Source organism: Hemiscyllium ocellatum, chromosome 10 (assembly GCF_020745735.1).
Source record: "Hemiscyllium ocellatum isolate sHemOce1 chromosome 10, sHemOce1.pat.X.cur, whole genome shotgun sequence".
In the NCBI taxonomy this organism is placed as follows: Eukaryota; Metazoa; Chordata; class Chondrichthyes; order Orectolobiformes; family Hemiscylliidae; genus Hemiscyllium; species Hemiscyllium ocellatum.
This window is the reverse complement of record NC_083410.1, coordinates 58,010,957-58,037,957: the sequence shown is the minus strand read 5'-3', so window position 1 is coordinate 58,037,957 and position 27,001 is coordinate 58,010,957. Positions and strand designations below refer to the sequence as shown.

The 27,001-nt window shown below is 41.5% G+C and overlaps 1 long non-coding RNA gene across 4 annotated transcripts in view; it reads right to left on the bottom strand.

Annotated features, from left to right (window-relative positions):
* Positions 1-27,001, bottom strand: part of LOC132819439 (uncharacterized) — a 95,434-nt gene that overhangs the window by 37,506 nt on the left and 30,927 nt on the right. For 3 of the 4 annotated variants that reach the window (XR_009645078.1, XR_009645079.1, XR_009645081.1), the window contains exon 3: positions 12,160-12,219. The exons of the other annotated variant lie outside the window; for it this stretch is intronic. This is a non-coding gene — a long non-coding RNA (uncharacterized LOC132819439). The remainder of the gene's footprint in view (positions 1-12,159; positions 12,220-27,001) is intronic. 4 annotated transcript variants of the gene reach the window in all.

Genomic DNA, 27,001 nt, shown 5'->3' with positions numbered 1-27,001 from the left:
CAGGAATAAGAGAGAGAGCCAAGCAGGCTAAGATAAAAGGTAGGGAGGAGGGACTAGGGGGAGGGGCGATGGAGGTGGGATAGGTGGAAGGAGGTAGGAGATGACCTGGGGGGTGCAGTGAGAGAGGGACTCACTGAAATCCTTGTAGAGGGAGGAAGAGAGCTTCTTCAAGGAAGGCATCCTTGTAAGAGGATTCGCAGTAGGTTAAAATCTTCGAGTAAAAAATGAGGTCTGCAGATGCTGGAGATCACAGCTGCAAATGTGTTGCTGGTCAAAGCACAACAGGCCAGGCAGCATCTCAGGAATAGAGAATTCGACGTTTCGAGCATAAGCCCTTCATCAGGAATAAGAGAGAGAGCCAAGCAGGCTAAGATAAAAGGTAGGGAGGAGGGACTAGGGGGAGGGGCGATGGAGGTGGGATAGGTGGAAGGAGGTAGGAGATGACCTGGGGGGTGCAGTGAGAGAGGGACTCACTGAAATCCTTGTAGAGGGAGGAAGAGAGCTTCTTCAAGGAAGGCATCCTTGTAAGAGGATTCGCAGTAGGTTAAAATCTTCGAGTAAAAAATGAGGTCTGCAGATGCTGGAGATCACAGCTGCAAATGTGTTGCTGGTCAAAGCACAGCAGGCCAGGCAGCATCTCAGGAATAGAGAATTCGACGTTTCGAGCATAAGCCCTTCATCAGGAATAAGATGAAGGGCTTATGCTCGAAACGTCGAATTCTCTATTCCTGAGATGCTGCCTGGCCTGCTGTGCTTTGACCAGCAACACATTTGCAGCTGAGAGCTAATGTAGATCTAGTGAAGAAAAGCATTGTAGTTGAACTGGATTTAGTGTCAGTTGGCATAAGGGATGATTTCAAACTTATGAAAGGTAGAATGTGGGAAGCCTGCCAGGAATGCTGTTGAGTGCTCAAGTCTAGAGATAACACAGACATGAGTGAAGATTTCAGCAGCATTGTAACTGAGACACATTGGAGTCAGGTGACATTATGGAACTTAAACAGGCTGTCTTGGTGACAATATGGATATCTGGTAAGAGTTAGGATTTTGGTATCAAATGTAGCGCCAAAGATGTAAACAGTCTGGTGAACCTCCGACAATTGCTAGGGAATGGGATTTAATTAATGGTTTAGAAATTAAGATTGTGATGGAACAAAGACATTGGCTTTGGTCTTCCCACAATTTATTTGGAGCAAGTGTTTGCTTATCTAATTCTGGATGTTGGACAGGAGTCTGAGCATTTAGAGACAAGAAGAGTGTTGGTGAAGTGGAGCAATGTGTCGTCAACAAACATGTCGGAGGTCAAATGATGTTTTCAGCTGAAGGTTCGTATATAGATGAGAAATAGGAGGGGGTTAAAGTTTGATTCTTGGGGATACCAAAAGTAATGATGTGAGAGTGGGAAGAAATTCTATTTCAGATGCTTTCCTGGCTCTCATGAGATGGATTGTCATAGAACAAGCAAGTGCCTTTTTCACGGGGACAGAAATGGCAGAATGGGATTACATGATTAATCTCCTGAGAAGTAGCATGAACCTGATATGTTAATTGTTCTCCCATCTGTGCTGCTATGACTCTATGAAATTGCAACATTCTGGAGGAATGGTGATAGCTAATCCACTGGATATATCTACAGGGTCAGCACTGGCAGGTGTGAGAACGCATGATAACAGGAGAGAGGGGGCTAGAAAGTTTGGAAAAAAAAGCAAAAATAGGGCGGAAAATTGTGGATGTTGAATTGATAGACTCAGATCCATGCACAAATGAAAAGGGAAAATGCAAGCCTTATGTAACAAATATTAGGATGTATACATGTGTATGTATAGAGTTATAGTCATTAATCTTACCTAGTGGAATAAAGTTGATGTATGATTTGGAGGTGCAGGTGTTGGATTGTGGTGTACAAACCACCTGATGAAGGAGCAGCGCTCCCAAAGGTAAACCTGTTGGACTATAACCTGGTGTTGTGTGATTTTTAAAGTTGATGAACGTAGTGTTAAATTTGCAACAAGTATTAATGAACTGTTCTCCAAACTTGGAGACAGGCACAGAGATTAATGTAGTTGGAAAGCTGTTTGAAGTGTTGAAGCTACCATTAGGTCCAGAAGTTGTGCAGCAGAGTGTGGGATTCAGTGGAAACCCATAGAACAAGAAAGGGTTAAATTGGAGTAATCAGATCAGGGAAAACATAGCGAGACTTGATGAGATTAAGGATGAGTTCTTAACAAATAGGGTTAAAGCACTTACGTGAACAGCAAGGGGCTACTTCACTGAACAATTGCTGTTAACCACAGAGGTCAGTTTCAAGTGCTATTACTATAGAGCTAAGCCACAGAAAACACAAGGTATAAGAAAGTGAGCTGTGATTGGACAGGAGCAGCTGCCTTATACCACCTATGAATTTGTCACATCTATGCAGTTATCTTGTACCATCCAGATGACTGTCATATTTCTGCAATAAAGACTTAAAGAAAACATTGTGTAATTCCTGTGCCTGCTTATTCTATAATTGGGAAACAAGTACCCAACAGAATGTCTACAGCTCAAGAAAGTCAAGGTCTACTCAGTAACTAAATTGTAGTTGAAGCTAAAAATTTAATAAGAAATGGCAGACCAGAATAGCAGGAATCAGCAGCAAAGGGACAACAGTTACGAGCTGATCAAGGTTAAGTTAAAATTTGAGCAATAGAGCAGCACATTAGAGACAACAACAAGTATTATGGTATAAATCAGAAATCTAGGTTTTGTAGTCATTAGCATGCACGTGGCCACTTTGGAGCAATTTTGTATGTATTATCATTGCCAGACTCATACCCCTTAACTGAAATGAATTCACTGCTTTCATGGGAGATACAGCAACCTCATCCAACAGCCACCAATGTAATGGGCTTTCCCTCTAGTAGAGACACTCCTACACTTATTAATTTGTTGGCCTCTATGGGATGTGCATCAATGCTACCTACTTCAAGTCTCCTTTTCCCTCCATTGTTTCACATAATATTCTGGTCTAAAGAAAACCAGGAACTTGGAAGCTAAATTTGAAAAGAACTCTAGCCCCGCATCGAGTATAGGAGTTGGGAGGTCATATTGTGTCTGTACAGGACATTGGTTAGGCTACTTTTGAAATATTATGCACAATTCTGATCTCCCTCCTACAGGAAGGATGTTGTGAAATTTGAAAGGTTTCAGAAATGATTTACAAGGATGTTGCCAGGATTGGAGGGTTTGAGCTATATGGAGAGGCTAAATAGGCTGCAGCTGTTTTCCCTAGAACATTGGAGGCTAAGGGGTGACTGAAAGTTTATAAAATCATGAGGGGTATGGAAAGGGTAAATTTCCCTGGGGTAGGTAAGTCCACTACTAGAGGGCATAGGTTTAGAGTGAGAGGGGAAAGATTTAAAAGGGACCTAAGGGGCAACTATTTCACACAAAGGGTGGTGCGTGTATGGAATGAGCTGCCAGAGGAAGTGGCGGAGATTGGTACAATTACAATATTTAAAAGGAATCTGGATGGATATATGAATAGGAGGGATTTAGAGGGATATGGGCCAAGTGCTGGTAAATGGGACTAGATTAGTTTAGCATTTCTGGTCAGCATGGACAATTTGGATTGAAGGATCTGTTTCTGTGCTACACATCTCTATGACTCTATAATTCTAGTGTTTACTGTGAGAAAAGGTTGAAGTACAGACAATAGTGGTCTTAACTACTGGTTAACTTCAAGACAGTGTTAAATGCACTATTAGAACTGAGGACCAGAGGATACAGGTGAGAAAATAGATAGCAATAGATGGCCAAGGATACAAGCAGACATATGAATTCCACCGTCTCCTAAATCGAGAAACAAGATCTTAAATGTCAAAATATTTTATAAAATTCATAAGTTGCTAATTTTTCAACCATAAACAAATATTGATTCAAATGCATTTATTTCATAATTTGAGGATTCTTTAATGTCTGGAACAATATTAACTCAGCTAAAAATATTATATAAAATACTTTTCAAATATCTTACCTGTTTACCTCTACCTTGACATGCCTATCAATTTAATGCTACAATGACTGCACTTGAGATTACAGTAAAAGGAGAGATATATTTGATTTTATGATTTTCCTTTTGATTTTTAGTTTAATTCAATATTAAAGAGAGGGCATCTTTGTTTGATGAGAAGACTGCAATGTGTTTTTGTTGGTTTATTAGTAAAAGGAACAACGAAGATCTTGTGGAAACTGCAGCTACATGAAGCCTTAAACATTCTGTGTATTTCATGTGGCATGTTGCCTTTAAAGAAGTACGAGGTTGAAGAGAAAAATTAAAATAAGCTCCATTGAGTTGATCTCACTTTCCAATAATTAATAACTGCTGACTCGTCAGTTCAGACATCAGATATTGACATATGCAGTATTGAAACTTTAGTACAATGCCTGCTTGATTCTGTTGAGAGTACAAGGCTGAAGAAATGAATGGCACAAATATGAAGCAAAAATTGAAGAATAATTGTAAGATAATTAGGAAGTCTAAGTTCTACTTAGAATTTGCATCTCTCAGCAAATGGCTCGCCTCCAGAGACAAAGAGAAGGAATTCCCTTTCCTTTGTTGGAGTTCAGGATGGAAGTGATGAAGTGTCGGGGTTTACGAAAGCAGTTAATAATACAGAAGAAAAAAAATCATTGGAATCTTTTCTGGGATCGAAGTAGCCTGTACAAGAAGGATGGATTGCACCTGAATTGGAAGGGGTCTAATATACTGGCAGTGACATTTGCTAGAGCTGCTCAGGAGGATTTAAACTAGTAAGGTTGGTGGGGTGGGGGAACCCAAGGATAATGAAGGGCTTTTGACCTGAAATGTTGATTTTCCTGCTCCTCAAATGCTGCCTGAACTGCTGTGCCTTTCCAGCACTACTCTAATCTTGACTCTAATCTCCAGCATCTGCAGTACCTCCTTTTGCCTGAGGTGCAAAACTTGACCTACTCTTGGGAAATAAGGCAGCGCAGGTGACTGAGGTGTTAGTGGGGGAGCACTTTGGGGCCAGAATCATTAATTGAATTAGTTTTAAAATACTGATGGAAAAGGATAGACTGGATCTAAAAGTTGAAGTTCTAATTTTGACGGTATTAGGCAAGAACTTTCAAAAGCTGACTGGGGATAGATGTTTACACATAAAGGGAAGACTGGAAAATGGGAATCCTTCAGAAATGAGATAACTAGAGTCCAGACACAGTACATTCCTGTTAGGATTAAAGGAAAGGCTAGTAGGTGCAGGGAATGCTGGATGACGAGAGAAATTAAGGTTTTGGTTAAGAAAAAGGAAGCACATGCCAGGTATAGACAGGAGAGATCTAGTGAATCCTTAGAAGAGTATAAAGGCAGTAGGAGTATACTTAAGGGGGAAATCAGGAGGGCAAAAAGGGGACATAAGATAGATTTGGCAAATAGAGTTAAGGAGAATCCAAAGGGTTTTTATAAATACATTAAGGACAAAAATGTAACTATGGAGAGAATAGGGCCCCCCAAAGATCAGCAAGGCAGCCTTTGTGTGGAGCTGCAGGAGATGGGGGAGCTACTAAATGAGCATTTTGCATCAATGCTTACTGTGGAGAAGGACATTGAAGGTATAGAATGTGGGGAAATAGATGGTGACATTTTGAAAAATGTCCGTATTACAGAGGAGGAGTTTCTGTATGTCTTGAAATGCTTAAAAGTGGATAAATTCCCAGAACCTGATCAGGTGTACTCTAGAACTCCATGGGAAGGTAGGAAAGTCACTTGCTGAGAAACTTGTATCATCGAGAGTCACATGTGAGGTGCTGGAAGACTGGAGGTTGGCTTACGTGGTACCACTATTTAAGAAAGTTGGTAAGGAAAAGCTAGGGAACTATAGACCAGTGAGCCTGACATCAGTGATGGGTACGTTGTTGGAGGGTATCCTGAGGGACAGGATGTACATGTATTTAGAAAGGCAAGGACTGACTAGGGGTAGTTAATATGGCTTTGTGTATGGGAAATCATGTCTCACATACTTAGTTGAAGTTTTTGAAGAAGTAATAAAGAGGATTGATGAGGGCAGAGTGGTGGATATAATCTATATGGACTTCAGTAAGGTATTCGACAAGGTTCCTTATGGGTGCCTGGTTGGCAAGGTAAGATCTTATGGAATGCAAGGAGAACTAGCCATTTGGATTCAGAACTGACTCGAAGGTAGAAGACAGACAGTGGTGGTGGAGGGTTGCTTTTCAGATTGGAGGCTTTTGACCAATGGAGTGCCACATGGATCGGTGCTGGGTCCACTACTTTTTGTCATTTATATAAATGATTTGGATGTGAATGTATGAGATATAGTTTGTAGGTTTGCAGATGACACCAAAATTGGAGGTGTGGTGGACAGCGAAGAAGGTTCCTCAGAGTACATCGGGATCTTGATCAAATGGGCCAATGGGCTGAGGAGTGGCAGATGGAGTTTAATTTAAATAAATGCAATTTGCTGTATTTTGGGAAAGCAAATCTTAGCAGGCCTTATACATTTAATGGCATGGTCCTAGGGAGTGTTGCTGAACAAAGAGACCTTGGAGTTGAGGTTCACAGTTCCTTGAAAGTAGAGTCACAGGTAGATAGGATAGGGAAGAAGGCATTTGATGTGCTTTCCTTTATTGGTCAGAATATTGAGTACAGGAGTTGGGAGGTCATGTTGCAGCTGTACAGGATGTTGGTTAGATCACTTTTGAAATATTGCATATAATTCTGGTCTCCTTCCTATTGGAAGGATGTTGTGAAACTTGAAAGGGTTCAGAAAAGATTTACAAGGATGTTGCCAAGGAGGATTTGAGCTACAGGGAGAGGCAGAACAGGCTGGAGTATCGGAGGCTGAGGGGTGATGTTATAGAGGTTTATAAAATCATCAGGAGCATGGATAGGATAAAAGTCTTTTCCCTGGGGTGAGAGAGTCCAGCACTGGAGGGCATAGGTTTAGGGTGAGAGAGGATAGGTATAAAAGAGACATAAGGAGCAACTTTTTCAAGCAGAATGTTGTGCGTGTAAGGAATGAACTACCAGAGGAAGTAGTGAAGACTGGTACAATTGCAGAATTTAAAAAGCATCTGGATGGGTATATGAATAGGAAAGGTTTAGAGGGATATGGGCCAAGTGCTGGCAAATGGGACTAGATTAGGATAGGATATTTGGTCAGCATGGACGAGTTGAACCGAAGGGTCTGTTTCTGTGCTGTACATCTCTATGACTCTAAGGGAGCAAATTTTCCACATGAGAGTAGAACTCAATAATACTTAATGCAATCTGGCTAGATTTAACAGGTTAAGCCAGTTGTCCATCAAATCTGTACCCCTTGGACTGATGCCACTGAATTGTTGTATGTAAATAGTGCTTAAGAGTAATTTAACAGAAGTTCCATTGTATTTATGAATGCAGCAGTCTGGAGGGAGGGGTTGGATGCTCTATGCAGAGACACCAGTCATGCTGATCTCTGATCAACCATCTATATCTTCGCTTTGAATTTGAATGCACAAGCTCTTCATTATTACCTTTCCAGTAAATTAATCACAATACTCATATCCCTGCTACCTCCACATAGAACTGGTTTGTTAAAAATGCTATTCTAATTTTAGAATATTATGTCAAACACTACTGTAATGGCTATAAACTAGACTAGGTAGAGTGAGATAGGAGTGTGATTATAGATAGCAAGATATAGGTGAATCTGAAATTGTTCTCACCTATCCTGCCCAGGTTATGCCACATATATGCTTCTTGGACTACTATTGGGAATGTAACACAAACACAATAAATCCTGGGCCAGTTCAAGCCAGGATTACTTCATGGTAGCTGGTGTCTTTCGCCTGCCAACTATCTCCAAGATCTCATTGTGCCCACTAAGTTAGGCAGCACTGAGCTGTAGTACAGTCTGTGAGCATCCTAAGTCCATCCTACCTCACTCTACCTAGTTAATTCTATTTCAACATATTTTATCATCTTCCTTACAAGCACACCAGCCTTCTCTTTCTAAGAAAGGTTGCAACGATAACTAAACTCTGCTGAACTGCACGTAAGTGCCATATCCCAGGAGTCATTCATGAACAGGATAATTATTGATCTGGCAACAGAAATTCTCTAACATTCTAGCAGGCTTTATATGCAAACTTTCTATCAATGGAGACAGTGGGTAAAGTAGTGATTGTAATGAGGTCAGCCAGATGGACGTCATAGAATTTGAGTTCCCTGATTGCTGCTGTTAACCTGATCCAATCAGGGAACCTTGGCTCACAGATCAGATGGGAATATCAGAAATACTGTCACGCCGTTAGCAGACTCAAACTTAGGCAGTACTGAAGTCAAGGACTGTGCATGTGTAAATAAAGGGTGACTTGGTGACAGGATACCTGCTTCTGTGGAGTCATTTCAGTGGCAACAAGAGTAAGGAACGATCCTGAAGAAATTTATTCGCAACAGTCGTCTATGCGTTAGGGTAAGCTTGACTCATTCAACCCTGCCATTGAGGACTAGGTCCAGAATGTGGAAAGAATGCGTTATTTTTTCCCGAGCAAAGCTCCCACAAAATACTGGCTGAAATCTACCAGGGTCATCCAGGAATTTCCAAAATGAAGATGTTGGCAAGACATTTGGTCTTTTGGCCAGACCTGAATGCAGAAATAGCTATATTGGTGGGGTAGGGCCCAGAGTGCTAACAAGGACAAAAGTTACCACCAGCAGCTCCCAATATGGGAATGGCCAGGTAAACTTTGGATTCAGTTGCATATTGCCTATGCAGGTCTTTTCACAGGTTCAATGTTCTTAATCATTGTAGATGCCACTCAGGTGGCTGAATGTGCATAGGGTCCATTTATCAACACAGGGGCAATGATAGAAAAACTGCACACATCTTTTTCACGGAGTCCAGGACATTTTAGTCACAGATAACGGGCCATTGTTTACCAGCAGGGAATTTGGGTATTTCCTAAACTCAAATGGGATTTGACATATGAGGACAGTGCCATACTATCCATCCCCCAATGGACTGGCAGAAAGAGCAGTTTAAACTACCAAAGGCAGGCTTGAAGAAACAGCCTACAGCCTTGCTAAATACCAAGCTATCATAGTTCTTATTTGATTATAGGACTACCCCACATGCAACTACAGGGATAGCATCGGCAGTGTTACTAACAGAGAAAAGACCCTGAACCAGGTTAAATTTGAACTTCCCAGATCTGGTGGGGGGAGAGGGTGAAACACCACCAGGAATACCAATGCCAGACTCAAGCCTCTGTCAAGTGAGAGAGACGGATTGATACAGGGGGTGAAGTTTGGTGTTAGAATCATGGACATGACACCACATGGTTAAGAGGCATGGTTGATGTGAGGTCAGGACCAAAGACGTATAAAATTTGGATAGGTATGATGGTCCTGAACAAGCACGCAGACCAAATGAAAGCTGCCCCTCAAGACAATCAAATAGGCTGCCAGAACCCATGGGTTCACCCTCTCTGTCAAGTGTCCATGAGTCCTCAGAATCGAAGATAGAAATGACAGATATAGCTACCTTGACACCTTTGCTGCCAGAAGAGGGGAATAAAATTCTACTGAGGTGCTCCTGGTGCAAGAGGCAAGCTCTGATGCATTACATGCCAAACGTAGCAGACGATAAGTTAGAAGGACTTGGCCTGATGCTAAAACACAGCAGGGGGCTATCCAAGTAAAAGGGCCAGTCTATGTTATCGGTCTCTGAGGGGGAGGGATGTATAGTGTAATAAGGTCAGCCTGATTAAGAGTTCCCTGATTGGGGCTGTTAATCTGGTCCAATCAGGGAGTCCTAGCTGACAGATATAAACAGGAGTGTCAGAGATATTGCCACTCTGATAGCTGACTCTGAAGGGAAATACTAAAAACCAGGACTGTTCAGGTGTAAAGAAAGGGTGACTTGGTGATGGAATACTGGTATCTGTGGAGTTATTTCAGTCAACTTTGTGTGACATCAATCATCAACAGGCCTCAATCAAAACAATGTTGGGTCTGAATTGCATCATTGGCTTATAATTTGTCACGCATCTACGTCAAACTGCTCTCTGATGGTAGGAATCAAGTGCAGCTGAAATATGAGAGACAGAAGAGAACAAAGTGTTTCCTTATTAAAGCTGTGAATTCTCTAAAACTCCATCTTTGAACTGAATTGAAATTGTTTCATTCATATCTGTACCATATCCACTGCTGTCCATTCAATGACAAACATAGAAACACTCTATCATTAAGTAGTTGCAATAAAATGGCACGGACAAAAGCTCCGAAAGTTCTTCTGGTTTCTCACTTGATATTGTATCTCATTGATTTATCACCTCCCTCGCAATCAGTAAAATGTTTCTGCTTTCTTGCTTTTTTTATGTTATACAATTAATACTGAAATACAAAAGAAAGCTTTCTATCTTTGGAGCTAAGCTTCTAAGCTTCGGAGGGAGGATAGATATTAAATAAAAGCTAACATGTCTGTATAGGACAATACCTGTAATAGTTATTTGTGTGATGTTGTAACATACATGCAATAGGAGATAATGGAAACTATATATGCAAAAAATGGATAAGGTAATAATAGTGAAATTGAAGATTTTATTGTTAAAAGTGTAATGATTTGTTATACAATTCAAAAATAAAATTTAAGCACTTATATAAAGATTGGATTATGGTTTTTAAACCGTTAAAAGTTTTCAATATTCAAGGGTTATAGTCCAGCAAGTCAGATGTCTGCCATCATTACAAAGGGTAATTTTACAAGGCCATGGTGGGTGGTGGCATAGATCTGATCCAGGTATCTATCTATCCAATTTGTGGATAGGTAGATATCCACAAATATTTACCTATAGGAGATACAGGTAGCAGGGGTACTAGGATTGTGCTAGGATGGTGGGACTCAGAAATTATGGAAAGACACGTAACATTTCTCAGGAGAGGAAACAACCGAACTTTGGCAACCTAATTTTTTGCACTCCTACTACAAGAAGATCTCTTGAAATCTCATTCAATTACATGTATATGTTATCTCAAAACATATTCTTGGTTGCAGTTGGCTTTTTAAGTGGTTTCAAAGAAATTCCTAAACAATAAGAAATGCTTATTACCTAAGACAGTGACTTACATATAGGAGCACGAGTAGGCCAATAGACTACTGTAGAAACAACAAGAATCTTATCTTGGGAGTGCAATTGGGGGAACCAATGAATTTGCATTAAATTGTTTTCCTCTAGGATACCATCCAAATTACAGCAACATGTCTTGTTTTAGACTAGGCAGTTTGTAAGTGGGTCCGGTGGTCTTTTTCTCATGGGTCTGCTGACTTCACACATGATTCTGCCCATACTCCTGGGGTGGACTCAGTTATAGCTGCAAGTTGTTAACCCCTTGACAGTAGGAGTACACCAATAAGGGTAAATCCTGTCTTGCTACAGTGAACTGCTTCATTTCAAGTGACTGCTTGCATTTGTGATGGTATAGTCCTTTGTGTACCTCACTGTCTTAGGTAATAAGCATTTCTTATAGTTTAGGAATTTCTTTGAAACTACTTAAAAAGCCAAATGCAACGAAGAATATGTTTTGAGAAAATATATACATAAATCCAAATGAGATTTCAGGAGATCTTCTTGGGGTATGAGTGCACAAAAGGAGGTTCCCAAAATTAGTGTGTCTCCTTCTCTCCCAAGAAATGTTACTCATCCTTCCATAATTTCTGAGTCCCACCATCCTACCACAATCTTAATACTAATGTAACAGTCCTGTTGCTGTTGGGGAGGTGATGGTCCAGTGGTCTTATTGCTGCACTGTTAACCCAGAAACCCAAATAATGTCTGGGGATCTGAGTTCGAATCCTGCCATGGCAGGTGGTGAACTTTGAAGTCAATAAAAAAAATCTGGAATTAAGAGTCCTAATAATGACGATGAATCCATTATTAATTGTTGGAAAATCCCATCTGTTTCACTACTGTCTTTTAGGGAAGGAAACTTACCTAGTCTGGGTTACATGTGACTCCAGCCCCACAGCAATGTGGTTAACTCTTAACTGCCTTCTGGGCAATTAGGGACAGACAATAAATGCTAGCCTAGCCAGCAACACCCTCCTCTTGTGAATGAATAAAACAAAATCAGAAAAATTAGCTAAGTTCCCTCACCTGTGTCTCTGCTACGACATAATGCAGTCAGGTGTTGGAGGATGAAGAACAGTATAATACCTAATGGGGAAGAAAATTTTGCGACTTCAATTTAGGGCTATTTGATAGCAGACCTCCTTCATTGCCAGGCTTGCATCTCCCCTCCCCAATCCATTGTACAACCAAAACATGAGAAACATAAATAGAAATGTGGGGGTGGCAAATACAGCAAATAAATCAAAACAGTGATTCAGCTTCTCAATGTTTTAATAATCCTAAGTAGTGAGGCATACAGTTTAATAACAACCAACAGCTTCTAATCAACAGCTCTGTTACCAGGGTAATGTTTTGCTGTAAGGTAAATATAGCTTAACATTTGTTCATTTGCAGCTATATGAATCATACATTAATAAGCAATTGTTATCCACACTAAGGAAAGATTTTTTTCAAATATTAAGTTCCCTAAATTAATATTAGACAAAAAGTAGCAGGAATTGATAACAGTGCAAGGAGTTCAGATTACATCTTAACTATAACAGCAAAGCTTTATTGTTTTATAGCTATTGTCTGATCCAGTCACTTGTTAGACAGTCTCATGGGAGTCTGACAAGGTCAAAAGAGAAATTTAGAATTAAAGACATCATGACTCAACATTTTACCAAATGACAGACAGGCTTTAGAAGCTGTACAAATGCTACCTGACGTATGAATATTTCCAGTGCTTTCTGTTTATATTCCAGTTCTCTCTTATCTGCAGTATTTCGCTTTTGTCCTACCAATACAAATATGGCATCAGAGTGATCTATTATATGATACTGCAGGAACGAACAAGGGAACAACAGTAACTCAAAAAATTGTCTGTAATACAATGTCAGTCTCAGTAAAAGTGACCGTAACAGCTATCATCAATTGTTGTAAAAATGCATCTGATTCACTAATGTCCTATAGAAAACCTGACCATAAATTTTTGACAACATTCTGTGCTCAACAGTATTATATTGTGCTTATTTGTGATGGGCTGCATTCTAAAACATTCATTCACTCATCACTTGACAGCTAAAAAAGGTTTATTGAAATCAGTGACCCTGAAATGAAATCGCAATGCTCAAACCACATCAATTGCAAACATTTATATGCCTTTAATATGGTCAAAGCTGTTCCACTGAAATAACTTAAGAGTCATAGAGTCATTGAAATGTACAGCACAGAAACAGACCCTTCAGTCCAACTTGTCCATGCTGACCAGATATCCCAACCTAATCTAGTCCCATTTGCCAGCACTTGGCCCATATCCCTCTAAACCCTTCCTAATCATATACCCACTCGGGTGCGTTTTAAATGTTGTAGTTGTATCAGCCTGCACCACTTCCTCTGGAAGCTCATTCCATAAGTGCACCACTCTCTGCATGAAAAGGTTGCCTCTTAGGTCCCTTTTCAATCCTTCCCCTTTCATCCAAAACCTATGCCCTCTAGTTCTGGACTCCTCCACCACAGGGAAAAGATCTTGTCTATTTACCCTAGCCATGCCCCTCATGATTTTATAAACCTCTTATAAGGTCACCTCTCAGCCTTTGATGCTCCAGGGAAAACAGCCCGGTCTATTCGGCATCTCTCTGTAGCTCAAATCCTCCAACACTGGCAACATCATTGTAAATTTTTTCTGAACCCTTTCAAGTTTCACAACATCCTTCCTATAAGAGGGAGCTCAGAATTGCACATATTCTTCCAAAGTGGCATAAACAATGTCCTGTACAGCTGCAACATGACCTCTCAACACCTATACTCAATGCTTGGAATCATTTGACAAGGAATGAAGCTAGAAAGAAAAGCACCAATGCAATCCCACAGCCTGTAAATGACAAAGAAGAAACATCTTAGATAAACAGCGCACAGTTTCAGGCATTTTCTCAAGTCCCATGATCATTAGAGTGTTGTTGATATTAGTTATATTTGTTATCAGAATTAGCACTAACTAGCACTCACCAGAACGAAGGACCCAATACCCAGCATGTGCAAAACCAATGTAGTGTACAAAATCCCATGCAAGGACTGCACAAAACACTACACAGGACAAACAGGAAGACAGCTAACGATCCGCATCCATGAACACCAACTAGCCACAAAACGACATGACCAGCTATCCTTAGTAGCCACATGCGCAGATGACAAGCAACATGAATTCGACTGGGACACTACTATTATAGGACAAGCCAAACAGAGAACAGACAGGGAATTCCTAGAGGCATGGCACTCATCCACAGATTCAATCAACAAGCATTTTGACCTGGACCCAATATACCGATCACTGCAACGGACAGCTGGAACTGACAATCGGAAGTGGCAGATTCAAACCACTACAAATGCCGGAGGAAAGATCACAGAAGCGCTTCACAGGAGGCTCCCAAGCACTGAGGATGTCACCTAGACAGGGGATGAAACGTCTACAACACAAATACAAATCTTCTCACAGACTTTGTCTGTGTGGAGTTTGCAAGTTCTCCTTGTGTCTGCGTGGGTTTCTTCCAGGTGCTCCGGTTTCCTCCTCCAATTCAAAGATGTGCAGGTCAGGTGAATTGGCCATGCTAAATTGCCCATAGTGTTAGGTGCATTAGTCAGCGGGAAATGGGTCTGGGTGGGTTACTCTTCGGAGGGTAGGTATGAACTTGTTGGTCCAAATGGCCTATTCCACACTGTAGGGAATCTAATCTAACAATGTAGGGAATCTAATCTAAGTGATCCCACAATTAATAATTAGGTCTAAGCTCTGCAGTCCTGTCACATCCAGTTTTGATTCAGCAACTCACAGGAGGAGGTTCCACAAGTATCAAGTATTCCCATCCTCAATGATAGAAGAGCCCAACGTATAAATGCAAAAGATAAGGCTGAAGCATTCACAGCAATCCTCAGGCAAACATAGAAGAATCCTCACCAAAGCCAGTTCTTCTAGCATTGCAAACATGATTTCTTTAAGTTACCTTCATTGTCTAGTTGCTTTCCTCACAGGCCAAATATCAGCTTCCAAAACAGATCCCCTTCACACAACTCATGGGTGGCACCCAATCTCAAGATCACAGAGAAAATATTTTTAAGAACACTCTGAATATCTCTTTGAAATAATGTGCATAAAGAATTTATTCCAAATAAGGCCATGTTGTGGGCCCTCAACAATAAGCTACAACACAGTCAGCACAGTCAGAAATAGACTACATAACTTCTACTCTCAAGAAGCAATAAAACAGAAAGGGATTGAACAGAACACTGGCTTGAGAATCCTATTCCTCTTTGACCAAAGACTTATGACTCTAGGGTTGTGTGGCTCAGGAATCTGAGGACACATAAATCAGGAAGCCAGGCAGATATCATCCTTGTTTGGAGAGACTCATGCCGTGCAGTTCTGACAATACTCAGGTACTCACTCTTCAGAGAAAAGCAACCTACTTAATCCATTATTAACACACATTAGCAGCAGTGTGTACCATCTACAAGATGGACCACTACAATTCATCAAAGCTCCTTAGACAACATCTTCCAAACTTGTGACCTGTACTACCTGGAAGGACAAGAACAGCAGATACATGGGATCACCACCATGTGCCTACATCCCACCAAGACATACATCTTCCTAACTTTGAACTTTGTCATTGTATTCTTACAGTCGCTAGGTTAACCTGTTCCTTCAAGTTGGAACCCTGTGACCATTCACTTTGTCCTGTGGAGCAGCATATGACTGTGGTAAAAGCAGCTGCTGTTGCTGCGCCTGCTGCTATTAATGTTTCAGCTATTAGTGTGGCTGCTGCAATGATTTGCTCTCTTGATGCAGTGAAATCTGACAGCAAGGAAGCAATAAAGTGTCAAGTCCAAGTGAATGAAATGGCTTCCAGTAAGTTGGAACACATCTGTGAAGCACTGAAATTAAGCACTCAGAAAAACTGCTGTGAGCACAATCTTTTCACAAGCCGCAGCAATGCAGTTCCCCATTTAAAAGCTTGGGCGTTTCATTATTAAACAATGACACCGTGCTGTGATTTTGCTTTGTTGATCTTGGTGAGTTCTGCAGTGCTCAGAAAACTGTGCACTGACTGTTAAAGGCAGAACTCTGTACTAACCACAGAATTGGCTATCTGAGGTCAATCCATTCAGAGATGTTATGAGGTAACTCCGGAGCAGATGGGATTTGAATACAGGCCATCTGAGTCACTTTCAGTGTATTATCTGAATATGTCTGTCTTCTACATTTAGATAGCAGTGTATTCTCATTGATTTATAATACCTGTGTGCCAAATCATTCTGAAACTTAAAGCAATAATGCTGCTTCTTATGGTTTTTATTTCCAAAAACCAAAAAGACTTGTGATCATTTACAAATGAATCAAGTTCAGCTTTGATCATGTTTCAATTCTTAGATATTACAATCTGATACTTTGCAGTGCGTGATCTTGAATTATATTGGAATTCAGGATCAAGACCACCATTGGGTTCAGTGAGCTTTTTAAGACATTCTGAGACACTTTATTGACACTGTTCAGATTCACTTACAGATTTGCAACTTGGGGCAATGTTCTGGAAAGTTGCTAGGCTTCCTACAGCCATTTCCTGGGCTGTGAATTGGATTCCCTGGTCTAAACTTATACTGCAATGAAGAACTCTTGTAGTGAAAACATGCTGAAGTAAGAAATCCACTGCAACTTTAGTGGTTTTCACTTGATTGGGAATCGTCTCTGCATTTCCTTTAAATGTCTACAATGACCAGGACATGCTTATATTTCCCTTTATAGGGTGGTATGGGGCAGACGTTGTATATTTGAAGATCAGTTTATGGTTGTGCTACTGGCTTAGCACACCTTAACTTTTCTGTGTTGACACATTTATCTGGATTATTCTGGGTACAGGTGACACAATTCTTGACATAATTTTTCATGTCTTTTCTCATTTCTAGCCACCAACAAATTGCTTAATTTTGATAGATGTGGTTTCAGTCCTTAGATGACCCTGGATATCGTGACATTGACAAACAATTAGATTTCAGTCTTGGGCCAGTACCACATAGTGGGCGGCACAGTGGCACAGTGGTTAGTACTGTTGCCTAACAGTGCCGGAGACCCGGGTTCAATTCCCACCTCAGGCAACTGACTGTGTGGAATTTGCACGTTCTCCCCGTATCTGTGTGGGTTTCCTCCGTGTGTTCTGGTTTCCTCCCACAGTCCAAAGATGTGCATATCAGGTGAATTGGCCATGCTAAATTGCCCATAGTGTTAGATTAGGGGGTATGGGTGGGTTGCGCGTCAGTGTGGACTTGTTGGGCCAAAGGGCCTGTTTCCACACTGTAATCTAATCTAACCTTCTATTTTTGAGAAATGTCTGTCCTTACTATTTAACCTGCTCTATCGGATAGATATTGTTTCCTCCTGCATTTGCTTTAACTCATGTTGCTGTTCTGAAACTGTACCAGATCGTCAACCTTAATTTGGTTCACAGTGATGGTGTCTGGAATGGGGGTGTGTCATGTTTCTTCTTTGTGGGCACCCTTCTCAGCCAATTTGTCAGTTTTTATGTTCCTAACTGGGGAAGTTCAATGCTAGGTTCTAACATTAGTGATGTCATATTCATTATCTTGGGCAGTTTGGAGAAAAATTTGAGCATGGATGTATAGAGCAGTGGTTTCCTGCCTGCCAAGATGAATCCTTTAGCTTCCCATGGTGGCCGGAAATATCAGTTAAACTGTTGCAGACGTACATGCTGGGCGGGGAAAACACTTCAGGGTGGCTGATCATATTGGCTACAGCTACTATTTGGCCTCCTGAGTGCACATTTAATTGGGGAGCTTCAGTACAACTCTATCAGGGGTTTGCTCCAGTGGTTCTCCATATACACAGTATATACTACATCCTGTCTTTCAGTGTCCATCCTCCACTGTAGAGGATCCATCTACTTATGTAATCTAGAGGGATCTCTCTACTGCTTCCCAGGTGTCTTGGATCTTCTTCCGTTTTGTTGTGGCACAAATAGTCCCTTAGGGAAATTTGTTACCACTACCTGAAACCCATGGGATTCTCCTCCGTAGCTCAAATTCTTGGCTAGGTATGTTTGTCTGCAGTGTTGGGACCCTGCAACATTAAGGTCCAACACTCAATGTGATTTGGGATGACTGTACCATCTTTAATCCTGCCATCCAGCAAAAGTTGATTGGGAGCAGGATTTGTCAGAATGGTTGGGGGATTTAGGTCGACAATATTGGCAAAAGGTTGCTTTGTTCAGAACATGGCTAACAATTGCTTCTCACATATACAGAAGCCTTGCTCTACTGGTGAAAGTGTTTGAGAGGTATAGGCTACTGATCTGAATTTATTGTGTCATTCTTAGAGAAGTACAAATGCCAGTATGGCATCTGTTGCTGCAACTGTCAAGGTGAGAGCAAGTTCTGGGTCGGGTACCTGCAGTGTGGGATCTTGCACTATGGCCTGTGTGCTGTTCAGTCCATTCCCATGGTGAATTGCATTTGAGGAGGTCAGAGAGTGGAGCAGTTTTAGTGGTGAAACCATCAATGTGGTTCTGACAGTATCTCACTAGATCCAGACAGGAACACAGCGAGCACACTTCCTTGGGAGGGGCAAATGAATTATGTCTGCGATGTTTCCCCTTGAGTTATCATGTTTCCCCTTGAGTTATTACAATTCCCAAGCATGGGACCTGGAACCTTCTTGGTGTTAATTCTCTTCATGAGAACTCAAGTTTAACAGTTCCTGTAACAGTGTCAAATGTTCAGTCCTTGTCTCTGTCTGAAGGAGGAGATTGTACCAAACAGTCTGGTCAGGAAAACCTCTCTAGCCCTTAATCAGCCTCCAATAAAATATTGATGGAGAATTGTGAAAACCCTGGGTCAAGCAGGTCCACGTGTAATGGTGACCTTGAAATGTGAAGGTGAATTCATATTGGCAGTGTCGGTGCAGGGGAATGGACCAAAACCTCTTACAGATCTCCAGTATGGTGAAATACTTTTCCCACTGGGCCTGCATCATCATGTTTTCAGGGCTAATCGCCCATGTAGGTGCATGTTTGAGGTATTTTTATTCAGTTCCTGTAATTGATGGTGAACCACAACAGCCATCCAGATTCTTAACCAGCCATATTGGTGAGCGTAGGATACTTCATACTAACAAGCTCTGAATACTCACTTTCCCCTTTGCCTGCTTGGAGAAACTGTATTGTCTTTGTGGCTTTGGGTCAGGCCCATCTATCATGACCTTGTGTCATGTTTATGAGTGGCAAACATACCCTTTGCCCAGTGAACTGCTTGTGCTGCTGCATCCTCAGTCATGGCAGTGAGTCTTATTGTCCCAGGGTACACATTCTCTGTGTGTATGAGTCTCTTATAATCTCTGCTGGGGCTGCATTAACTTCAGGCATTTGCCAAATGCAATTGGCCGGGTCAAAAATTAAGTTCTGAATCTAAAATCTCCTCAGCATCAGTATGGAGATTAACCAACACTGCTGGATGATGGTAGACTATGTCTCCCAGTTTAACTTCTGTGGTTCTATCTTCGCACTCTTCTAAAACTGTCTTGCGAATCCACTAAGAAGAAATGTTCTTACTGGTGTGCATGTCTTATCAAAATGTCGGGATGAGTTCATTCTCGCTCTTAACTTAGTCTCACGAGAACACAACAGACTGGCCTTCCACCTTGCCATCAAGCAGGGGCTGTTCCACACTGTCCCATCTGGCACTGCACAGATGCAACTCCATCATGCTTTGGGGAGAGTATTCATCTGGGGGTGTAAAGAGTTAGACAGTAGGACTTCCTTCACTACGTTTGTCTGTGTGGTCTCCCCAACCAAATTCACTGGTTGTTTGTGTATCCAGTCCTTCCAGTAGCATTGACTGGGGTCTTGAGCCTGGCTCTTATGGTGGCGCTGACTGCCTGGGTACCCTGCAGGCCCTGGTGAAGTTGCCTCTGCACCCACAATTGTAGCATAACCCTTGCAGTGACAGCTGCTGCCTCAGTCTCCCTGCTGCTGAAACCTATTTCTCACTGCGCGATGAGCATATGGACGTAGGTAGCTTCAATAATAACTCCCCTTGTTTTGGTCACCCCCTATGTTCCTTTATATGGGACTGGGGTTTGGGGCTTTTACTCGGTGAATTTCCCCCTTGCCTTATTTGGCAGGGCTCTGATTCAAGGATCTCTTTCTCCCGAGCCTGGACCATTCTCCTGATCACCCATTGTTCTGTGCGTGGTCCAAGGGATCAAAATTTTCGCAGGCTTTCCTTGATGCCTCAGTGGCCAGTTTGTCCTGTTTTATGGTGTCAGTGCCGTCTGATCTAGATTACTGAAGATTCCTGTGAATAGTGTCCGTTGACACCTGGCAAATGAATTTGGGTCCTCTCTCTCTCTCTCTCTCTGGCAGCCTACACTTATTTCATTCTTCCAAACAGTCTTCCCTATTGTATCCTACAGTGACTAAGATTGCTATTTTCATGGCCTGCAGGTCCCTCCCTCCCACATTCTGAGGATTGGTTAAGGCAGAATGGAATGCAGGACTCAGGCACATTAACATTCATTTTACCTCCTTGACATTGTCAGGCCCATGGAGAACCCTTTGTTGGTGGGTGCTTTCGAACAACATATAGGGGCCACATGTGGGCTCAAATACAGGGATGTTTTTGCTATTTCTGGCAACTGCATCACCATAAACAATGGTTGTATAAGCAATTGGACTATTGTCATTCCTAAGGGAGAAGTAATCGAGTCACATTGTACAAAAGATAAATCGGCTTAACAAACATTCCCATATCGATTCCTTCTAGAATTGTTGAGCTGAATATGGTCTCAGGTCCAAAACTGGATGCTATAAATTGACTCACAGTCAGAGAAATCAAGTCTGACAAAAAATTTGCTTAACGAAATTCAGCAGCAGTCAGCAACTATCACTTTCAGAGAACAGTGGAAAACAAGATCAAAGAGGTCACAAAGATACAGGGGTAACCAGTTATAATCGGTCTAGGGTTGTGTATTGGAGAAGTATTAATCAGACTTTCTGGCATCTTGACTTGCAGCAAATGCTTAAGGACATGCATTTTACACCTCCCTGGTCTGGCAACAGCGAAGGGTATCAGCACGATCCCATGGGATGGTTTGAACCCAGCTCCTAACCCACAGAACACTCAGGAATATTCAGTAAATGCTAGTCAATAGCAAAAGAACATCTCACAATAAATATTTTGTTTTGGGTTTTGCAATGTGCAGGCTGATTGAGTACCAACAACATTCATTGGGGAAAGACCTTCCAGCAACCGGGAAGACTCTGGAGAAGATCTGCCCTGACCTGGAGACCCACCTTCATGGAAGAGAGCCAGCCCTATGTTGGACAAGAAGGCAATTTCAACGACCAAGCTCAAACACATGGATCATTGCAAGTAATATCCTTTCTCAGACAGATAAAGACAGATAGAGAACAAATATTGTGGGAATTTGGAAAATGCTCACATGGTGTTTTTAATAAGGTATATTTTATTCATAAAACTAAGTTGAACCACAAGTTGAATTCTGTGGCCCTTTGTCCTCCTTACCATCAAGAGTCTTGGTAAAATGTTTATAACACATAAACATGTTGACATGTCCAAAGCAGAGACAACACTGGCATCCTTGGGTGGGTTTTGATGAGAATTGTTTATACGACCTCTGAATTGTATTGAGTGTTGTATTGTCACTTGTATTTAACAAATAAATACATTGAAAAGTGTAGTATGCTGCCTTGCACTGGTGCCATTTTGATTTACAGAAGATGTTAAAATATAACTAGAATACAACTAAAAACAGAGTTCTCCCTCCTTTTGGTGGTCTGCTCGAAAAAGGAGGTGAAGGGCTTCCACAACAGGCTCCAGGCACACCAACACCCCTGTACAAAGAATAAAGAAAATTTACAGCCCAGGAACAGCCCTCCAAGCCTGAGCCGATCCAAACCTACTGTCTAAACCTATCCCTCAATTAGATTAGATTCCCTACAGTGTGGAAACACGCCCTTCAGCCCAACAAGTCCACACCAATCCTCCGAAGAGCAATCCACCCAGACCCATTCCCCTACATTTACCCCTGACTAATGCACCTAACAATACGAGCAATTTAGCATGGCCAATTCACCTAACCTGCACATCTTTGAACTGTGGGAGAAAACCGGAGCGCCTGGAGGAAACCCACGCAGACACAGGGAGAATGTGCAAACTCCACACAGACAGTCACCCGAGGCTGGACTCGAACCTGGGACCTTGGTGCTATGAGGCAGCAGTGCTAACCACTGAGCCACTGTGACGCCATCCTAAGCAGCTGTATCCCTCTGCTCCCCACCTACTCATGCATCTGTCCAGATGCACTTAAAATGAATCTACCAAGCCTGCCTCTTCTACCTCTGTTGGCAGCGTGTTCCAGGCACTACCACCCTCTGTGTGAAGTACTTACCGTGTGTATCCCTTTAAACTTCTCACCTCTCACCTTGAACGCGTGATCTCTCATTATTGAATCCCTCTCACCCTGGGAAAAAGCTTATCTCTATCTACCCTGTCTACATTCTTCATGATTTTGTCGACTTCAATCAGGCCCCCCCTCAATCTCCTTTTTTCTATTGAAAACAATTCTAAACTACTCAACCTCTCTTCATAGCTCGCACCTTTCATACCAGGCAACATCCTCGTAAACCGTCCCTGCACCCTCTCCAAAATGTCCACATCCTTTTGGTAACGTGGTGACCAGAACTGTACATAGTATTCTAAATGCGGCCGAACCAAATTCTTGTACAATTTTAACATGACCTGTATCACAGTCCGCTCCAGGGCTACCAAGCATTCTAGGAATACCAGACTAGGCCCACAATACCACTGCTGACGGAACTACTAAAGCTGAACCCAACAATCTTAAACTCTTGAACATCCAACCTAAACCTGGATTAAGAGGCAGCTGCTCTACATGATAGCCAGGATTCAAGTGGGTGATAAAGGGTGAAAGTTTCCAACCAGTGAGTCGGCCAGAAACCAAATGCTTGTAATGTGAGGAGGACAATAAATCAGAGTTCAGAGCTTGGATGGTCTAGGATTTTGTGGGTGCAATCAGGCAGGCAAATTGAATACAGGGTCGGAGGACCCACGAAGATACAAAGAAGCAAGGGTAGGATAGGGAACTCATGAGGTAAGAAATGTGAAAAGGGTTGGGACCTAGAGTTGCAGAGAAGTGAAAAAGCAGCTAATATAGAATCAGGAACCCATCAGAGAGAGAGAATGAGGAAGGATTAAATTAGAAGGAAACAGTAGGAGAAATGGCAGACGAGGTATTAAGAAAATATCGAAATAAGAAGTGGCCCAGGTGGGTCAAGCATTGCAATGAACAAATATCTGGTCTGGCACTTGTGGGACAGAGAAGTTGGGAAGCGGTATCAAAAAGCTGAAAGAAAATATGCTTTAAAACTCAGCAAGGTTGCATGGTGCAGCGGTGAGATAAAAAAACAGGAAAAAGTGAACCATGTAAGGAACTGGAGGAGGTGAATCAGGAACTGGAGAAAGTAAGAGTCAAAGTGGTAGAGCATGAGAGGAGGAACTAGGCGACAGTTTCAGATCCAGTGTGACAGACCATACAGGAGGAACAGCACGCTGTCAATGGTCGGAATGTAGTCCAAATAGCTGTGGATGAGCTGACCAAGAAATGGAAGAACGAACAGGTTTTTCTCAGAGTCCTGCACCAGATAGGTAAAGAAAACAAAGCCCTCACTGCAGACCATTTGAAATGCCAGTGTGAGATTGAAAAATTAAAATCCCACTTGCTATGCAGAAGGGAGGGATACGTAGTTGTTGTCAGAATGTTCATCAAGCGGGAAAGTTGGTAATAGGTTCAGATGGAAATAGCAATTATAGGATAGATTAGGAGGAAATGAAAGAACAAGCCTGTATATGTGTGGGAGTGATGAAAATGGGGGAACCCTACCTTTCTGGAAGGAGTAGACCCTTTGGTAAGCCAAAGAATTTATCCTGCTACATCAGAGGCAATGCTGCAAGGTAGGCCTAGGAGTGAAAGATGGTCCCTGAGGATCAGCAACTTCAGCGAAGCAGTGGCAGAAGGGCATCACAGCAACATCGACAAGGTGAGTCCAGTGGCGAGACATGTGACTCCAATGTTGGTGGGTTTGGTGCAGGCAGCAATGAGGCAGTGTGGAGGAGAAATCGGCCCAGCAGCGTAAAATGGTGCATGAAAAGTTGCGACTTCAACATTGGTTGGGTCCAGTGTAGGTGGCAGTGAGGCAGTGGAGGAGGGATGGTGATGCAGGTATCATTGATGATAAGCTGCATCAGGACTGATTGGCTCACTTTAAGCTGTATTTTCCTATTTTTTTTCTTATTCCTAAAACTATTCAAAATGGTGCTTGGTCATGACAACAGTAGAAAATTTTTCTTGTTTTTCACACTGTTAAATACAAGTGACAATAAAATCATCATTCGTTACTCTGTCCCGATGAACATACTGACCACAACCCGTCAGGAAAGCCAGAACAATAATCCAATTACTTATAAATTTCATTTACAATTGTGCAATTGCTGGAGATAGCAAAAAGAGGATGTCTGAATTTGAGTCCACAACCAACCCCCAATGTTTATCGGCAGTACCTATCAACAAAAGGTTATCCATGGGCACAATGATGTCAAGGAGGCAAAATTGATGTTAATGTGCCTGAGTCCTGTGATCCATTCTGCCTTTCCCAATTCTCAAAATGTGGGAAGAGGGGACATGTAGACCATGAAAACGGCAAACTTAGCTCCTGCAGAATATAATAGGGGAGACCTCTGTGAAGGGATGAAATAAGTATAGGCAGCAAAAGAGAGAGCGCACCCAACTGCACTTGCCAGATGCCTATATACATAGTTCGTAGGTGTCTTCAGTAACCTTGATCAGACTGCACTGGCAATGCAAAACAAGGCTGTGATGTCCATCATAGGTAGGGCAAGAAGGCAGGTCTTGGATCCAGCCCAGCAGGAATAGAGATCAAACTTTGTCCTCACTTCATGGCATTCTTGCCTGTTAATGATTAATAAACCATTAGTCTTGAAGGATTATGTTGCTAAGAGATCTGTTCTTTCTGAATACATAAATAATCTGAGAGTGAATTCTAAGATGGACTTGTGCCAACCTTGCCTCAGAAGCTCTACATTCAAGCCCAGTTCAGGACTTGATAACCAAGGACGATGCATTCATAACATGGCCAAACATGTTGATTTTTAACTTATAAATCCTTCTAACACATAGAGATGGCAGAGATTCTTGGTCAGCCATATGATGGAAAGAACATTTGGGCTTCAACCATCATTATTCATAGTTCAAAATGACAACATTTATGTGAAAGTGTATGTTGCCACAATAACTTGGACTTCTTGGAGGAATGGACAGTTGTCTGTATAGCTGGAGTAATCAGATTAATGGTATTAGGACAAAGTTTGATCTCCATTTCTGCAGTGGTGGATTCAAGAACTGCCTCTTTGCTCTACCTGTGATGGACTTCACTACCCTGTGGTTTGGTAAGACAACTGAAGAAAGAGAAAAGAATAGCGAATTTTAAGTAGTTACATATTTAGGATGCTATAGAAGGTTAGTTAATAAATCACATGATTATCTAGCGCCTGTGCAATGCCAGGTACGTAGCCAGCATGTCTCAGTGATTGACTGATCAAATCAAACAGTATGTTCTTTTGGTTGTTGGTACACTTTTGCCTACACTTGCAAAACCCAAATAAAAATATTTACTATTAGATGTTCTTCTGCTATTGACTAGCACTTACTGATCAATATCTAACAGCTATACTAACAATCAATTTAAGATAATCTTTCAATTTCAAAATGTGGCTCATTTATGCTTGCTCAAGCAAATATGATGTGCAATGTACATAGCAGAGGCATGTTCTTTGCAAAGGAAAGGAGTATATTTAAGTCTTGCACCTGTTTTTAAATTATCTGGGAGCTTGGAAAGTGTGTAGTTCCTCATGTCCTAGGTGTTTTCATGCAGAGGCCAATCACAGTCAACTTGCAAACCAATCAGCATCATTTTCTCTTGCTATTTGATTTTTTTGGAGTTTGGTATTCTTGTATTTGTCCTGATGAAAATAAAGTAAAAACCTTTGACAACATGTCTCCCTTTCCAACAATATATAAATGTTTATTTCTTAAAAGTAATATTGCAAATGTTATAAACTACAGAAAAAGCATTACAGGAAATACTGTGTGTGATCATGAATGCTCCTGTTTTGACTTATTACTTCATAAAATGCTGGAGAATGAGTTTGACCCTTGTGGAAGCATATCATTGATTTTATTCAGTTTTTAATTATGGCTAAAAAGTGACTTGAACATTGGAAATACGACGAGGTAAATTAAACATATTTTTGCACTTGCCTATATTTGTATATTCATGGAATCAAATAATTCTTTGTTGATGCTGTACACAAGAAATTATTAACAAAGATCCAGTAAATAGCCCTTTTGTTTTCTTGTTTGTAAAGATTTCCTCCTCATTTACATCAGTACCAGGCAGTAAAGACTCTGAATGCAGCAGCAAAGTAGGGCAAAATCTGCCTCCTGTGAAGCATACAGACTGAACAGTTTAAATCTCTGCTCACCTTCTATTTTATTAAAGTGCAGAATGGACAACAATGACTATCACTCTAGGTAGTTAAAAAAATGTAGAGGGGAGGGTTAAGGATTCATACTATTTCAATGCTGGAAATCCATTGATTTTATGACAGCCAATTAAACACTATTGTTTGCTGGACGCTGCATTAGATCTAGTGCAGAAAGATAAAATTAAATAGATATCTCTATGTATTCCCCCTTTCTCTCATT